General features: G+C 37.1%; 1 protein-coding gene across 1 annotated transcript in view; it reads right to left on the reverse strand.

The window, feature by feature from the left end:
- The window catches only part of LOC121736872 (thyrotropin-releasing hormone-degrading ectoenzyme), a 42,461-nt gene extending 36,133 nt beyond the window's left edge, over positions 1–6,328 (reverse strand). The window contains exon 1 of the mRNA XM_042128340.1: positions 6,211–6,328. The gene's annotated coding sequence lies outside the window, so the exon portion shown is untranslated. The remainder of the gene's footprint in view (positions 1–6,210) is intronic.
- Positions 6,329–16,487: the final 10,159 nt, after the last annotated feature.

Raw genomic sequence — 16,487 nt, forward strand, 5'->3', positions numbered from 1 at the left:
TTTAAAAATATGGGAAAAAACATCGCGTTCCTTAGATGATGTTGTTTAAAAACGCTCTAAATTATTCGAATTCCATTTTTTACCGATTAAAGTTGTTTTGTTAATAAACACACATCTTCTTACGTATATTCCAATTAAAAAATGTAACTAATGTCACATTTTAAAAATTCTCGTTAAGGGCCGTCTGTAGCGGAATGGCCCTAATAAAGACTTTTGTTTGCTTCTACAAGAATATTTTATTTCATCGTAAAATGTTATTCTGTATTTATCGCCAACAGATATTTCGCAAGCGTAATATTTTAATACTACCATTTATTAACAACAGAATATTAAGGGCCTGTTTCACACCTTCCTGCTAAGTGCCGAATAGGCTATCCACCCCTTAACTTGACAGATGAAGTATGGAGAATCTGTCAAAAAAGTTGTGAATAGCCTATTCGCCACTTTATAAGAAAGTGGTATTAAAGTAGTATTAAAGTGGTATTAAAGTATTTCAATTATTGATATAAATTATGTAATTCAGGTGTTTAGATCTTTGTCTACTACAATTTATGAAAAAAAAAAACCTCAAGCAGTTCTAATTTTAAATTATGATTTCCGGCGAGGATCTACGCCGCTACGGAATGGCGTAGCACGCTACGAGCGCTACGTGACGTAGCACCGTAGCGCGTCTACGGCGTAGCTCCTTGGGCACGCTGCCAGATTGTTGAGGCGTCTTCGTTGGATCCAATAGCTTTTGTTTACTTCGCATCATCATCATCACCCGTAAACCTAAATAATAATCTATACTAACAAATTGTACAGAGACTGTCTGTCAATACTGTTTGAGGAAAACGCTTGAACCGCAGAATTGATTTTGTTGAAATTGTACATGGAGATATTCAAAGTCCTGGGAAAGGACATGAAATAGTTTCATGGCGAAAAAACGGTTTCCACGTAATAAAGAAAGCACGTGAATAAAGTTTCGATAAAATGTATTAAATAACAACAGAAATTGAATATAATTTTCCTCCCACGTATAAATTGAAAAGTTATATGTGGGAGAGCCATGCTTCTGCACGAATGGGCCAGCTCGACCGGAGAAATACCACGTTCTCACAGAAAACCGGCGTGAAACAGCGCTTGCGCTGGTTTCGCCGAGTGAGTGAGTTTACCGAAGGCCCAATCCCGTAACCTATTCCCTTCCCTACCCTCCCCTATTCCCTTCCCATCCCTACCCTCCCCTATTACCCTATTGCCCTATTGCCTCTTAAAAGGCCGGCAACGCACCTGCAGCTCTTCTGATGCTGCGAGTGTCCATGGGCGACGGAAGTTGCTTTCCATCAGGTGACCCGTTTGCTCGTTTGCCCCCTTATTTCATTAAAAAAAAATGTAAAATCGTATAGGGCGTAATAATCTAACGAATAATAGACTATATAATATCATAGCTTTTATATCAGACCGCCTACGATATAACCTTCCTACTATTTCTATTTATAAAGCCCATTTATAAGCGTACAACGTACGAACGTACAACGTAGTGATATGATATTAAAATTACTGCCTGAATGACGACAAGACTATTTCGAAGAGATACCATTCCATTTAGAAGAGCAAGAAAATTAATTACGTTTTGTTGTAATTTATACAAGAAAATTCATCTTAGTTCAAATTATTTCGAATTTTTAGTTTCTCAAGCGGGAACCGTACATTTTCAGGGATAAAAAGTATCCTATGCCCTTTGCCGGGTCTCAAAGTATCTCTATGAAAACAGCAAGATCGGTTTTGCGATTTGGGCGTAAAGAGGTAACAAACAGACAGACATACTTTGGCTTCTATAATATTAGTATGGATTAATATAATGTACAGCAAAATATTTAATTGCGTCCTTTTTGGAAGTTGATTAAAAATATCTAGACGATTATACAAGATGTTAGTGTAAACACCATTATCCTTAAACCATCAAATGAGCCCGTCAAAATGAACAACTTTTTCTATGAGAACAATGCTGGGAACTCAAAACAATCCGTCTTCATACCCATACAAATTGCCTTGGTATGAAGACGGCATTTTTTTTGAGTTCCCAGCATTGTTCTTCATTTTGACGGACTCATTTGATGGTTTCAAGGATAACGGTGTTTACACTGACACACTGTATTTTTATAATTACCTCTTTTTTGGAGAGTCGGTTAAATCATAAATTTTTTTTTGACAGTGCAAGAAAATTAATACATTTTTTACCGTAAAATTTAGCGAATTGGTACAGTTAAATATTATATAACCGCCTCCGTTTTAGGAAATTCGCTTAAAATCTTTTCCATTTTGTAGTGCAAGAAAATTGTTTCCATTCCGTATTCGATATTGCAAAGAAAATCAATTCCATTTCCGTATTACAAGAAAATAAATCACAGACCATTTCGTATCGCAATTGCTTATTTCCGATCGTTAACGTGTTCTGTTTTAATTTCCGAACGCTCTGCAACTGTCAGAGGTAATTATCCCGCGGAAATCGCCGAGCGCGGGGTACAGTTCGACAAGGCTTTATTTGAACGTGGGTGACATTGACGGGAGCGCTGCTGGTAAAGGAGAACTGTCAAACACATGTCAAAAATGACATTTTTGTATGATAGAAGCGTTTAGTTCCTTTTCTCGCCAAGTTCAAATAAAGCCTTGTCAAAGTCGAACTGTACATTTTTAGGGTCACCGCAGATATACAATTTCAAGTTGGCCGACTATCGTACAAGTGCGTAGTCTCACAATTTAATAGGAAAACTTTTTAATTGTGGGTAATCGGAAAAGAGTCGCGGTTCCGATACGATTGGTGTCCAATTATTTAGTTGTACAATTTAGTTGGATGCAATGTGCGAGCTCTCATAACTCGCTATAGCTATTCGTTATACGATTTAGTTGGCCAACTTAAAAATTTTAAGTCTGCGGTCGCTCTTAATTTATGGGTAATTATATAATATAGAATAAGGAAAGATATATATGTATATAATATATAATTGGAATTTTGGAATCGGCTCCAACGATTTTCATGAAATTTAGTAAATTTATACAGTGTGTAACAAAAATAAGTGATAATACTTTAGAGTGTGTACGTGTTCCTTCTAGAGAGTTCACTGTGAAAGTAGCAGCGCTGAAAGACGAAATTTTTTTTTCACTTTTGTATGGGGAAACTCGTGACACTCTGGCTCTTGCCCATACAAAAGTGAAAAAAAATTTTCGTCTTTCAGCGCTGCTACTTTCACAGTGAACTCTCTACAAGGAACACATACACATCCTAAAGTATTATCACTTATTTTTGTTACACCCTGTATAGGGGGTTTCGGGGGCGATAAATCGATCTAGCTAGGAATCATTTTTAGAAAATGTAATTTTCATCGAATACCGAGCGAAGCTCGGTCAAACAGCTAGTGTTATTTATTTCTCTTGACGCGTATATAACAAACTTGAACAAAATGAAACAATTATTATTTAAAGGGGTTCCCAATATCGCTACGCAAAGACTTTGCACCAACCACGTTTGTTACAACAAAAAAAATACTGCTGATCTCTGGGGCATGTCCACAAAAATTATTAAATCAATAATTGACATCGTAGCTCCTCATTTAGCAATGATTTTCAATGACTGTATAAAAAATGGTGTTTTTCCTGACTTAATGAAGCATAGCAAGATTGTTCCTTTATTCAAAGCCGGAACTAAATCGGATCCCACGAATTTCAGGCCTATATCAATTCTACCGACCTTTAGTAAAATATTTGAAAAAATTATTTTAAAACAATTACTAGTACATTTTAATTCTAATAATTTATTACATGATAATCAATACGGATTTACTAAGGGTCGATCCACAACGGATGCTGGTATAGGACTCCTTTGCAGTATTTTTGAGGCTTGGGAGGAGTCGCAGGATGCCTTAGGTGTTTTTTGCGATCTCTCCAAAGCCTTCGATTGTGTTGAGCATGCTACATTGATCAGGAAATTGCGCCACTACGGAATTAAAGACTCTGCTCTCAGCCTTTTGACTTCTTACCTTAAAAATAGGACTCAAAGGGTTGAGGTTAATAGTAAAAGGTCCAAAGGAACCAAAATAGAATTAGGTGTCCCACAGGGATCTATATTAGGCCCATTTCTTTTTCTCATCTATATAAATGACTTACCTTATCTAGTTAAGGATAATAATAATGAGATAGTGCTTTTTGCTGATGACACTTCACTTATTTTTAAAGTGAAGCGACAACAGTCGAACTACGACGAGGTAAACAGTGCTCTCTCAAAAATAGTACATTGGTTTAATGTTAATAACTTACTTTTAAATTCTAGTAAAACAAAATGTATAAAGTTTACTTTGCCCAATGTTAGGCAAGTCCAAACCAATGTAGTATTAAATGATGAGAAGATGAATTTGGTAGACAACACTGTATTCTTAGGTATTACACTTGATAGTAAATTACAGTGGGGTCCTCACATTGTTAATCTTGCAGGTAGGCTCAGTTCTGCAGCATATGCAGTCAGAAAAATTAGGGAAATTTCTGACGAAGATACGGCACGATTAGTATATTTTAGTTATTTTCATAGTAGGATGTCATATGGAATCCTTTTATGGGGAAACGCTGCCGACATTAATACAATATTTGTGCTGCAGAAGCGAGCCATACGTTCTATTTATAAAATGTCTGCTTTAGAATCTCTGAGAGATAAATTTAAAGAAATTGGTATTCTAACTGTTGCTTCTCAATACATTTTGGATAATGTAATATATGTTAGAAAAAATATAAGTAAATTTAAAGTTAAAAGTGACATTCACTCTAGGAATACTAGAAATAAGCACAAGCTAGATATGCCGGTGATCAGACTTAGTAAAGTCAGTAAATCTTTTAAAGGTCAATGTATACGCCTTTACAACAAAATCCCAGAAAACGTTCAAAATCTTTCCATTAATAAATTTAAAAAAGTAGTTAAAGAACGTTTGTGTGCCAAAGCCTATTATAAGGTCAATGATTTCATAAACGATGGCACACCTTGGGAGTAGGATGGCTTCTTGCAAGGCTACTTCTTCATTATTATAGGACTTACAATTATGTATGTGGATATTGTATATAATATTTAGTTACAAAATTGTAAACTTTATTTTAAAAGATTAATTTTTTCTCACTTTTTTTTGGTAAAAAAGTGGGCCCCGTGCGAGTTTCTTACGCCGGTTCTTCTCGCCGGGTTAGTTCCCGAACCGGTGGTAGGCATCATGTAGGACTTTCTGAAAACATTTATTTTAAATTTATTCAGAAATAAAACAATTTTGATTTGATTTGATTTGATTTGCTGAAAGCGGATAACTGAGCTTTTTAGGGTTCCGTACCCAAAGGGTATAAACGTGACCCTATTACTAAAAATTCGTTGTGTGTCCGTCCGTCTGCCCGTCCGTCTGTCCGTCCGTCTGTCCGTCTGTATGTCCTCAGGCTGTAACTCAAGAACGGTAATAGCTAGAGAGTTGACATTTTCACAGATTGTGCATATCTATTGCCGATATAACAATAAATACTAAAAACAAAATAAAATAAATATTTAAGGTGGGCTCCCATACAACAAACGTAGTTTTTTTGGCCTTTTTTGCTCTATATCAATAATAGCAATAGGTAGGTACTTGAATTTTTAACACAATCCTTAGTTTTATGTGTACTTTAATATTTAATAATAATATTAGTATTAAATAAAAAATTGAGAGGGGCTCCCATACGAAAAACACAAGTTTTGGCCTAATTTTGCTCTATAATGGTACGGAACCCTACGTGCGCGAGTCTGACTCGCACTTATTAAATAATATATCACTCAGTCGGACAGCGTTTTACGAAAAACTTCTGAAAAACATTACTTACACATTATTAATATGTAAGTATTTTATTTATTATCTAAGTTAAATATTTTATAAACATGGTCACGTGGTCAGCTCTCTGTAGCCGCGAAGCTTTTACTAAGCTTCACATTATACGTATAGCTTTGGACAAAATATAGCTATACATATACATTGTAGTAATAATATACATATTTTGATTATTATCGACATTCTATTTTTAGCTAATGTGCTAAGTTATTCAGAGGTTCCAGAAATAATCTATAAAGTGCACTGCGAGAGTTTTCTTTTTTGACCCTTGCAGCTTTTACATTTTTTATTTTTTTTGGCTTGGATGGCTAGTACCTACTAGTGGCTACAACTGTATAAAACTACTTACCAATCGACCGGTAGGTTTCAAAGCTGAACACAATAATATTCTTTCAGTACCTCTTATAATTATAAATTATTTTCTTCTCAACAAATGAAAAGCGAGTATTTCCACAAAAGCACGTCAATTTTCTAACGCGCAAAATGGACACTGAACGGAAAATGCCAGCAGAAATCGATTTTGCGCGGGAAAGAGAGTGCTCGGGGGAGAGAGATGGATTGCGCCCGTGCGGTGCGAGTGTGAGAGAGATGGAGCACTGTTTTTGCTCTCGCAAACGAGGCAGACCATGTTTTGTTTGTGGGTGTGTTGAACCCTCGAAAACAGGGATCATAATGGAGTTACTACGGGTTCTCGACTCGCGGGTTGTGTATAGACTACCTATAGTGCAAACTCTTGGGCACTAACGCTGAACGCATACCTAAGCCATGATTTAAACTTAACCGACTGCCAACTTTCAAAATAAGCGTGGTAGACAGATTAGGCGTAGCTACCCCCGTATCTGCCTTATTAATAATTATACTGGGCCTCCGGGCCACAGAGGCCCACAACGTGCCTCACCAAGGTACGCTACGCTTCTGATGTTAGATATAAGATTTAGGTGTCATATTTAATTTTTGTTAGTTCTTTCAGTATTTATTTATTTTATGAAATAAGGGGGCAAACGAGCAAACGGGTCACCTGATGGAAAGCAACTTCCGTCGCCCATGGACACTCGCAGCATCAGAAGAGTTGCAGGTGCGTTGCCGGCCTTTTACGCCCTGAACAGGGTAATAGGGGAGGGTAGGGAAGGGAATAGGGGAGGGTAGGGAAGGAAAAAGGGTAGGGGATGGGCCTCCGGTAAACTCACTCACTCGGCGAAACACAGCGCAAGCGATGTTTCACGCCGGTTTTCTGGGAGCCCGTGGTATTTCTCCGGTCGAGCTGGTCCATTCGTGCTGAAGCATGCCTCTCCCACGTCAAGTTTAATTTACACAATGTTGAGTTTCCAATCCTAAAAACATTCATCCAGCTGCTATTGAGCTATCGAGTTTGTTTCGTGAACCCATAGTACTGTCTAGTGTTTTCACAGTAGTTAGTCCAGTATCCCTGTAGATAACTGGAGCAGTAGGGGCAACGTGAAGGGGCTGACACGTCGATCCTCACATTAGGCGTTTTAAAAATAGAACACATTACAGAACACATATTGTTTTTAATTGCATATTTTTTGTCTACAGCATAAACAGATATTAAATCCAATTAACTAGATACAACAGACATAAATTCAACAAAAGCTACCAGGTTGTAATTTATTCTGTAAAATTATTCCATGTCTTGTATTCTGTATTGAAGCCACCCCTCCAACATTCATCTTAATTTGGTCGAGCTTTAACAAGACTACGTGTCGGTCCATAATTTAATTGGATTTTGTTTTAAGTATTATACATAATACTGTTTTCCATTTTCAATTCAATTTCAATCTGATTTCATTCTGGCGAAAACATGCCTAAATAACCAGATAAAGCTAATCATCCATACTAATATTATAAATGCGAAAGTATCTCTGTCTGTCTGTCTGTCTGTCTGTCTGTCTGTCTGTCTGTCTTGCTTTCACGCCAAAACTACTGAACCGATTGCAATGAAATTTTGTATACAGTTATTCTAGAGTCTGAGAAAGGACATAGGCTACATTTTGATGTGGGAAAATATCTTATTTCCATGAAAATTTCGATGAAAATGAATTCGCATTGCGCGTGGCCAGCGCTCATCCCGGGGGTCCTGGGTTCGAGTCCCGCAGGCGGAACAAAAAGTTTTCAATTTTCCTGGGTCTTGGATGTGTATTAAAATAAAATTTCAAAAATCTTAAACATATTTTATGTATAATATTATAAAAAATCCAGAAATATATCAATGGAATGAACATTTTAGTTCTAATACGATTCAACAGATGGCGTTTTATTTTTTACTTTATTGTAACATAGAACTAATCATACTTATTAGTTAGTATGTTTTTGTTTATAGTTTTTAATACGTTAGAATATGATGTTTAATAATATTATAATCCATACTAATATTATAAATGCGAAAGTATCTCTGTCTGTCTGTCTGTCTTGCTTTCACGCCAAAACTACTGAACCGATTGCAATGAAATTTTGTATACAGTTATTCTAGAGTCTGAGAAAGGACATAGGCTACATTTTGATGTGGGAAAATATCTTATTTCCATGAAAATTTCGATGAAAATGAATTCGCATTGCGCGTGGCCAGCGCTCATCCCGGGGGTCCTGGGTTCGAGTCCCGCAGGCGGAACAAAAAGTTTTCAATTTTCCTGCGTCTTGGATGTGTATTAAAATAAAATTTCAAAAATCTTAAACATATTTTATGTATAATATTATAAAAAATCCAGAAATATATCAATGGAATGAACATTTTAGTTCTAATACGATTCAACAGATGGCGTTTTATTTTTTACTTTATTGTAACATAGAACTAATCATACTTATTAGTTAGTATGTTTTTGTTTATAGTTTTTAATACGTTAGAATATGATGTTTAATAATATTATAATCCATACTAATATTATAAATGCGAAAGTATCTCTGTCTGTCTGTCTGTCTGTCTGTCTTGCTTTCACGCCAAAACTACTGAACCGATTGCAATGAAATTTTGTATACAGTTATTCTAGAGTCTGAGAAAGGACATAGGCTACATTTTGATGTGGGAAAATATCTTATTTCCATGAAAATTTCGATGAAAATGAATTCGCATTGCGCGTGGCCAGCGCTCATCCCGGGGGTCCTGGGTTCGAGTCCCGCAGGCGGAACAAAAAGTTTTCAATTTTCCTGGGTCTTGGATGTGTATTAAAATAAAATTTCAAAAATCTTAAACATATTTTATGTATAATATTATAAAAAATCCAGAAATATATCAATGGAATGAACATTTTAGTTCTAATACGATTCAACAGATGGCGTTTTATTTTTTACTTTATTGTAACATAGAACTAATCATACTTATTAGTTAGTATATTTTTGTTTATAGTTTTTAATACGTTAGAATATGATGTTTAATAATATTATAATCCATACTATACTAATATTATAAATGCGAAAGTATCTCTGTCTGTCTGTCTGTCTGTCTGTCTTGCTTTCACGCCAAAACTACTGAACCGATTGCAATGAAATTTTGTATACAGTTATTCTAGAGTCTGAGAAAGGACATAGGCTACATTTTGATGTGGGAAAATATCTTATTTCCATGAAAATTTCGATGAAAATGAATTCGCATTGCGCGTGGCCAGCGCTCATCCCGGGGGTCCTGGGTTCGAGTCCCGCAGGCGGAACAAAAAGTTTTCAATTTTCCTGGGTCTTGGATGTGTATTAAAATAAAATTTCAAAAATCTTAAACATATTTTATGTATAATATTATAGAAATATATCGATGGAATGAACATTTTAGTTCTAATACGATTCAACAGATGGCGTTTTATTTTTTACTTTATTGTAACATAGAACTAATCATACTTATTAGTTAGTATGTTTTTGTTTATAGTTTTTAATACGTTAGAATATGATGTTTAATAATATTATAATAATATTATATATATACTAGCTGTTGCCCGCGACTTCGTCCGCGTGGACTTTAGTTTATAGCGCGCGGTGTCAACAAAATTTGTGTCAAATTTAAAAACTTTTTAAAACCCTGGTAAGTTGTACCCCTCTTATGGCCGCGCTACACCGGAATGGCAGCGCTGAAAGTGCTCGCCTCGCCGCTGCCATTCCGGTGTAGCGCGGCCCTTAATTAATCAAAATACCCAAAAACAGCTGTGCAGTGTGCACATAATCTATACTAATATTATAAATGCGAAAGTATCTCTGTCTGTCTGTCAGTCTCGCTTTCACGCCAAACGCCAAAACTACCGAACCGATTGTAATGAAATTTTGTATACAGATAGTCTAAAGCCTGAGAAAGGACATAGGCTACTTTTTTACTGGAAAAAAGGGTTGTAAGGGTCGTAAATTTGTTCAAAAAATTCATAATAGATGGCGCCGTGCGTCTTCTACATCGCGCTGACGCTTGCTCAAAAGTCTTTCTATAAGAGGTGGTATCATCTTACATTTAAGTCTCGATTTTTTTCGATTGTTATATCTATTCTACGGTATTAAATAACTCAATACTTTATCTGTGCAGGCAGTGACGTAACCTTAAGACCAAATTTCACCAACGACTGTTAAAGTTAATGATCGAATTAGTATCACGTTAGCTGTTTCGTTTTTCATATGAATGAAAGAGAAGACAGGACATTTTAACAAGCTGTTAACACTAACAGACGTAGGTGAAATTGGGGCTAAACCTATCAATGATAAATAGTTTATGGGTAAAGTTGTGTAATTGGGGGGCTAAATATGCTTTGAAATTTGGCATAAAATATAAAGTTTAATATAAAAAATAAAGTACTTATTGTGTGCACACTACACAGCTGTATTGATTTAAGGGGTACCAGGGTTTTTTTATAAAAGCTTTTGACACCAATTTTGTTGACATCGCGCGCTATAAACTGAAGTCCACGCGGACGAAGTCGCGGGAAACAGCTAGTTATAGATAAAAATAAACGTTTTATTGTTGGTACTTTTTTTTTCGTATTATTTTTTTAGTATTTCTCACAGTAATTAATTAGTGAAATCATTAAAATCCAGTGTAATCTAAAAAATCGGCCAAGTGCGAGTCGGATTCGCGCACGAAGAATTCCGCAGCGCAGACCAAAGATAGGTCAAATATGTATTGCGTTTTTAGTAAAGAAGCCACCCTTAAAACTTTTATTTAGTTTTACACATAATATACCTTTAATTATTTTTTTTTATAAAATGAGGGGGCAAACGAGCAAATGGGTCACCTGCTAGAAAGCAACTACCGTCGCCCAAGGACACTGCAACATCAGAAGAGTGGCAGGTACGTTGCCGACCTTTTAAAAGGGAATACGATTTTTTCTTAAAGGTTTGCCATTCATCACTGACGAGGATGGTATATTTTTCTCGTGGGGTCCAGCCTGTTTCAAAACTATGGCTGTCAATAATTCGAGCAGCCGCATCGTTGGATACGATCCAGAGGGAGTAACTAAGTTGGTATTTTGGCGCCCCTGCCCAGAGATGAGAACAGTATTCCATGTGAGGCCGACCCTGTGCCTTGTAGAGCTTTAGGTGTTGGATCGGATCATCCCGCATCCGATTCGGATGAAATACTAATATATAATATAAATGAGGATTTTCTGAAAATTTGAAGTTTTCCTTTATCTATACTTATAAAATTACATGTCCTGACTGACTGACTGACTGATTCATCATCGCTGAGCAAAAACTGTAAAAGTTACAGCCACGAAATTTGGTGAGTAGGGTTGTTTTATTAAGTAGACACCCACTAAGGAAGGAATTTCGAAAATTTTACCCCGAATGCCTATAAGGGAACAACCCTTCCCCCTGTGTAAAGACAGCAATTATCGGGAAGCGAAGTGTCATTTAGTCTGAGCAACGGTCCTAGGTACATAATTGGCTGCCGTTACAACACAAAACTACTTCAGCCTCGCGATTGGGGCAAGATTCGATGATGGGACTCTCTGGGGGAAACACAGTAGGGAGAATTAACAAAAAATTAAAACCGACTTCCAAGGTAAAAACAATAATAACATCCTTATAATATGAACTAAAAAGTATTAATAATTTTTCCTATCTAATAGAATTTTTCCGAATTCGGCTAAAAATCAACTATTTCTGTACTCAATCTTCATCATTTTGAAGTCGGTACCAGATATAGCTAAATCTTCAGTTTGCCAGAGAATTTGAAACTTTTGTAACTGGCACTGGTAACTGGCTGGAGTGGGGGGGGGGGTCTGCGCGTCTGGTTAAATAGGCCTTCTGTTAAGTCGTTATCGAACCGCTCATTCCATCATTTTTATCTCTCATTCAGTTATTGGACTGCTCAATTATTTTTTTATTACTGTCCATGTTTTACAGTCGCAATAATTAATCAACCGCCATAAAATTAAATAACTGCTCAATATTTTTTTAAACTGATCATAATAACATCTCAAATAACCGCTCAAAAAATTAGTTCCCATATTATAATAAACGTAATTATAACCTAAAACGTATATAAACTACATAATAGAACAAAAGTTCTGATAAAATTTTAATAGTCTAATTCAGCAACTCCACAGAATACACATTTGTACAAGCTACTCTAATTTAACGAAATTATAAATAGTTTCTTTTAAACACATTAACTTATAAGTAGGGAATTATATCGTAAAAGAAACACAAGCACGAATATTTGTTCGTAATTTATTTATTTGACAACTACTTTGCTACATATCCACCAATAGGAGGTGAATTTGTGTACGAATTCGGACATCTACCGGTCCCTAGCACTTGAAGTTGTATGACTCGAGCGATCTTTACACGAAATATTTCGAGTGTTTTGAGAATACACAAACTATTAGCAACAAATTATATCGTGCAGGAAACCGGTCTCGAACGCTTCAACTCTCAAGCGGCCACATGTGGTGTACGAATTCGGACATCTATAACCGGTCCCACTCGTTCGACTCGAGCGATCTTTGCACGAAATACATATTTGAATGTGAAGTTTTGAGAATACACAAACTGTGTTACGCTCGTAAAAATCTCATAATTCGGTATTTTACTCGAAGATGAACTTTTCTCACATCCTGAGAATTATGCCCCAGGTGCGTGTGGTCTATGGCGCGGGCGGCATACGTATGCCTTTAGGCGAACGCGTTGGCCGACGCGTTGGCAGACGCGCTGGCCCAATGTGTAGAACGGGCGTTCGCGCGTTGGCCGTAGGTATTTAGACGTTGGCCAACGCGCGAACGCCCGTTCTACACATTGGGCCAACGCGTCTGCAGACGCGTTGGCAGTGCGCTTGCAACGGCGTTTGTGAGTAATCCACACATAGGAAGGTCGTTCAGTATGCTTTGGATCGCGCCAATGTGCGGACGGATTCAAAATGGATGTTGAGTCGCTAACAGCTGCAGCTGTATATTTATTCACAGCTTATAATTACTTTGTAAATGTGGACAAGAAAAAGTTTTAAAAGGGTATTCTCGAATTAAATAAGTAAAAGGCGAGAAAACGTAACAAACAAAGAAATAAACTCACTTTTACATATTTTATACCTAATATTAAAATAATTTAATTTTTTTATTACTTATTATTTATTATATATAAAAATTATTATCTACTTATTACTTATTATAATTATCATGATTAATAATTAATAATATATATTTATTATTTATTAAATATTTAATTTATTTTGTTCTTAGTATATTTTGTTGTTATAGCGACAACAGATATAGGTACATTATCTGCGAAAATTTCAGAAATCTAGCTAAGTATAGCGGTTCTTGAGATACAGCCTGGAGACAGACAGACGGACAGACAGATGGACAGACAGACAGACGGACAGACAGAAATGCAGACAGACGTTGAAGTCTTAGTAATAGGGTCCCGTTTTTACCCGTTGGGTACGGAACCCTAAAAACATCGTGAGGAAAATAGAATGTCCAATAACCTTATTTTTTTTTTGCAACTTTTGATACGATTTTTGGTTCCACAGGCAGTTTTTACTCTGATAGGGTCTATACAGACGGACCGCATTTCAACTGCAATCCAACCGCAAATTGCAGTTCAAGTGCAGTTTGAATGCAGTTGACATGACTGCAATAAAACTGCAAACCAAATGCGCAGTAGGATTGCAGTTCAGTTGCAGTTGGCGTGCAGTCGTGTGAACCGCATACCGACTGCATCCAAACTGCACTGCTACTGATTCCATGCGCGGGAGAGTGGAGCGTGCGGGTGGGTGGGATAGTGCATTTTGGATGCAGTCGGTATGAAGTTCACACGACTGCAGTCAACTGCAATCCGACTGCGCGTTCGGTTTGCAGTTCTATTGCAGTCGTGTCAACTGCGTTCAAACTGCACTTCAACTGCAATTTGCGGTTGGATTGCAGTTGAAATGCGGTCCGTCTGTATAGACCCATAGGGCCCAATAAATTTAAATGTTTTCTCGATACTCATATTGTTCGCCATTTCGTCAAGTTAGATGTTAATTCGCCACAAGAAGGAAACGTGCACTCTTCATCGCCGCTCCGGGCGAACTGATCGCGCGGCCTATGTGTGGATGGAGCGCGAAGCTTGCGACAAATGTCCTTTGATCTTTTGCCGGCATTTCCGACCCGCGCGGCAAGCTCGCAGATGCGTCGGCCAACGTCTAAATACCTACGGCCAACGCGCGAACGCCCGTTCTACACATTGGGCCAACGCGTCTGCAGACGCGTTGGCCAACGCGTTCGCCTATATCAAGAGCCGGCATATGTCGAGAGCCGCCATATGACTATCTCGCCGCTAGTGCGTGCCCGGCCCCGCGCCGCTCGCTTGGCGAGACGGCAGACAGTTATTGTACTAATGAACGCTAAACGCAATGCATAAGGTTGAAATTAGGTTGTTTTCCAGAATAGTAGGTAAATAATACCTCGGCAATTTCGCGCAGTTTGTATTACTTTGTATGGAAGTGGGACATGCATGTTACTTTATCGAAGCAGCTTACTTCTCAGAAGTAATGTCAAATGTGTGCCTTATGCTCTGGAGTTAAGGCTGAATTTGTTATGTTTAATTTTGATGACATTGGTGACCCTGACGTGGTAATGATGATGATGATGATGAATGTAATTTGCATAGTAGCATATGCTTTCAGTTCTTAAAACAGCGCCTAAGCCCCCAAACTTGTATTTATAAGGAATCCGGAGTTCTGTTAGTATCTTCGGAACCATAGTATACCTCGGTGCAAAATCTGGTAGCATATGCTTAGGATGCTTCTTATAAAACCAAAATCACCATATGTTTCCATATAAATTTCGAGGAGTTCCCTCCATTACTCATGGATCCCATCATCAGGTCACCACTTTTGTGAACATGGTACCAAATTGGAGTGAAACCTAATACAACAAAACAAAAATTTCGAAAATCGGTTCACAAACGGCGGAGTAATCGTTGAACATACACAAATAAAAATAAAAAAAAATAAAAATAAAATATCCACAGCCGAAGCACAGCCGAAGATATAACCTCCTCCTTTTTGGAAGTCGGTTAATGACAGTAAGATGTGTGATTAATAATTTGATTTGTAGAGAAAACTAGGGGCATTTAGATTCAGCCTTTATTATAGCCCTTTAAACTAAAATTAAGCTGCACGTCTAGATGTTTTTATCACTACATAGTATAAAAGTTAAAATAAAGTCCCCTTTTCTGTCCCTATGTCCCTTTGTACGCTTAAGGCGACACCTTGATAATTTGGCTGTAGCGATGTCGATTTTCTCAGCAATATTATAGTTATTTAAGAGTCCGAAGGTTTATATTAAGTATGTACAATAACATCCATTAAATAGTTAACTAGGTACTATTTTTTTAGGTTTCTTTCTAATGTGATGTCGTAAATACATAATTACATTTTTTCCGCTTTCATTGCAAACGCAGGCTGAACCCTACATGATTTATTAAAATAATGTAGGTACTTAATAAATATTTTCGAAGATATTACAGATTTAAAAATTGCGGGACGTAGCGTTTGCGGCGGTACCTACTGGCTAATGCGGGCCACGGGCTGCGGGCAGTAATGAATAAATCAAAACTACTAGATCGATTTTAACCATTTTTACAGTGAGTGACAAAGTCTACCTGTACCTTATACCCGAATTACCTACATTTTTTTTCCCCGTGCAAAGCCGCTATGTTCCCAGTTTTTCTGTAGTGTATTTACTATTTAGTATCAGCATTGTACGCATGCGAAGCCGGGCGGGATAAATATTTAAGGGGAGCTCCCATACAAAAAAATTCATTTTTTGACAATTTTTCCTCTATAATGGTACGGAACCCTTCGTGCGCGAGTCTGACTCGCACTTGGCGGTTTTTAGGGTTCCGTACCCAAAGGGTAAAAACGGGACCCTATTACTAAGACTTCGATGTCTGTCTGTCCGTCTGTCTGTCAGCCGGCTGTACCTAACTCAACAACGGTAATAGCTACAGAGTTGAAATTTTTACAGTGTATATATTATGTTGCCGCTATAACAACAAATACTAAAAACAAAATAAAATCAAGGGGGGGGACTCCTATACAACAAACGTGATTTTTTGGCCATTTTTGCTCTATTTCAATAATAGCAACAGGTACTTGAATTTTTCACACAATCCTTAGTTTTATGTGTACTTTAACATCCATATTAATATTATAAATGCTAA

This window comes from Aricia agestis, chromosome 19 (assembly GCF_905147365.1).
Source record: "Aricia agestis chromosome 19, ilAriAges1.1, whole genome shotgun sequence".
NCBI lineage: Eukaryota > Metazoa > Arthropoda > Insecta > Lepidoptera > Lycaenidae > Aricia > Aricia agestis.